A 2,826-nucleotide genomic window follows, 5' to 3' on the forward strand; every position below is an offset into this window, starting at 1 on the left:
CTGCTTGCAGTTGTAGACACTTTTGTTTCCCTGGTGTGGTGGTTGACCATTTTCACCACCCTGTTAGCTGATCTGGGTAAGACCAATGAACCAGAGAGTAGGAGTCATCACTCTGCTGAGGCTCAGGGCCCAGCTGGCACATGGGCAGTCCAGAGATTCAAGTCTCCTGAGTATGGACCATCCCTAGCGCCAACCACAAGAGTGACAGAAGAGGCAAAAAAAAGTGTAGAAAAGTCACACCTGAGTCCAGCTCCATCACACTCAGGATCACAAATTCCAAAGTAAGGCCCTCTGGCATGCACAGAGCTCCAAATCCATCTGCCATTACCATATACCCTGTGGATCTCCATAGTCTTCAAGAGAACCAGTACCTAGGGTTGTATCTACTTTGGCTTTTTCTGGGGTCCTGCTGAGGTGTGTGTAAGCATGACCCCTCTGATGACCTCCCGATTCTTTTTGGAAGACTCTTAGCCATATAAACTCATTTGTCTTTGCCATTTACCCCTTTTATTAAAGGCCAAAAAACAGTTTTTAACACTTGATCCAACATGTAGGCTGAGATATTCTGCTGGTCTGAGTTAACCCTTTTATTTGAGGTCTCTTTCTAGTTGCTTCTCCAGTTAGTGATTGGTAGTAATCCCTTGGTGCCAGGGAAGCTAATCCCCAGAAGTCATGTCCCTCACTGGGGGGAAGATAATGCATTTACATACTGAGTTTGGCTTAGAGAGTGGCCACGTTTGAGCAACATGGAGGCTCTCAGGAGGTACTCTCTTAGTCACCCTACAGTTCTAGACCTAGTTCATTTTTCAGGCACACAAGCTCCTAGGCACAGTCATCAGTATCAAGGGCTCATTATTGGACCATCCTTCTTTGTTGATCTTTGTCTTTGCATTGGGGGATTATTGTTGTTCCTTTGGGGAATGTGACAGATCTCCCCTGGGTGGGAACTCAGCACTCTCTCAGTTGACATTTGTAACTGTAACAACTACAAAAATACCCAACATATATCATAACATATTTATGTCCCCTATATACATGCCCTGGAGAACTCCCCCCCCACCCATGTGCCCCCCATCAATAACACCCCACACCAGAATTCCTCTCCTGCCATAGTTGAACCTCTCTGTGGTCCAAATCTTCAACAATTAATCCTAATTTATTGCTAAATTCAATTAATAAGAAATTGAAATTTAGTGATGGGTTTAAAGTTTAGAAATAGAATACATAGTAATTTAGAAATACTAAAATAAAGTAAAACTAAATTGGTGTATTAATAAAATGAAAAATCTTATAAAGTTTTGTTTCTAACATTTTGCCTTTCATCACTGTAATAGGTATTGCCCTATATGTACAGTGGCAAGGCACTTCCATTTCTTCCTCAGTGTATACATCCTTTCTTTTTTTCCCCTAATTTTTAATTTTCTCTTCAAAAACGTTTTAGATCACAGTAATTCACATACACAACATAAGGGACTCCCAGATATCCAACATCAAACCCTTTTCCCCTTTCCCAGAAATGATCTCTTTACATGTTCATGTTATATTTGCTGCAGCTGATGTACAAATTTTGAAACATAGCTATCAAATATGGTTCCATTTTGGTTTACATCATTGTTTATATTTTAGACTGTACAAATTTCTGATTTTCTAGTTACCTTATCTTTTACATTATGGTTTACATTTTAGTTTATAGACTTACACACTTTAGATGTAAGTTGACATGTCCATTATTGCATGATCTTGTAGAGCACTTCCATTGACCCCCGTTGCCCTGCTTCTATCATTGCTATAGCTCTCTCCCCCTTCCCTCAGGGCACACCATGACAATCAATCTTCACTACTTGAGGGACCAGATTTACAGATACTGCAACAATGCTGAGGGTTTGACATCCTAGGCTGCCCTAACTAATTGGGAGCCAGCCATTGTCGAAGGACACAATTTCCTCTATTTGGGAACATCATGTCTCCCCAGGAGGTGGGTACACCTTCACACTCATTGTATGGGTCTCCATCCAATGATATAACACACTATGACCCAGTCAGCACTCACACACTCCCTAGAAGCTTGCCCCTGTACCAGGTGCCCCCTACTAAGCACCTTAAACATGTGATCCTTTCTTATTATATTTTCTAAAGAGTTTTCTCAACATTATAGTTTCAACCATATATCTGACATTCTCCCATATTCAACAGTTCCCCCCAACCCTTCCCCCAATTCCTTGGGTCAGCTGACCCATTCTCTCAACCCTAGCCCCCTCAAGCCCTCAAAGCCCCATTCAAAGTTATCCCTATGACCTCATCTTATCCTTTCCCTATAAAAATACTTACATCCAGCTTATCATAGACATCACTCATGTAGCCATCACCCGCAACCTTCCTCTCCCCCCAAATTCCTTTAAACCTATCTTATAATCTTTAGCTCTCCAAGACAGTTCAGTTTGCTTGTTGCATATCAGAGAGGTCACGTAGTATTTGTCCTTCAATGCCGGGCTTACTTCATTCAACGTAAGGTGCTCAAGATTCATCCATGTTATCACATGTGTTTGTACTATATTCCTTCTTATAGCTGAGTAGTATTCCATTGTATGTATATACCACATTTTATTTATCCATTCATCCATTGATGGGCATTTGGGTTGAATCCAACTTTTGGCAATAGTGAATAATGCTAATATGAATATTGGTGTGCCTATATTGGTTTGTGTCCTTATTTTCAGGAATTGCTGGGTCATATGGCAAATCTATAACTTTGAGAAATCACCAAACAGTCCTCCAGAATGGTTGGATCCTTCTGCATTCCCACCAGCAGTGGATGAGTGTTCCCAT

The sequence above is a fragment of the Dasypus novemcinctus genome, chromosome 23 (assembly GCF_030445035.2).
Source record: "Dasypus novemcinctus isolate mDasNov1 chromosome 23, mDasNov1.1.hap2, whole genome shotgun sequence".
Classification (NCBI taxonomy): Eukaryota; Metazoa; Chordata; class Mammalia; order Cingulata; family Dasypodidae; genus Dasypus; species Dasypus novemcinctus.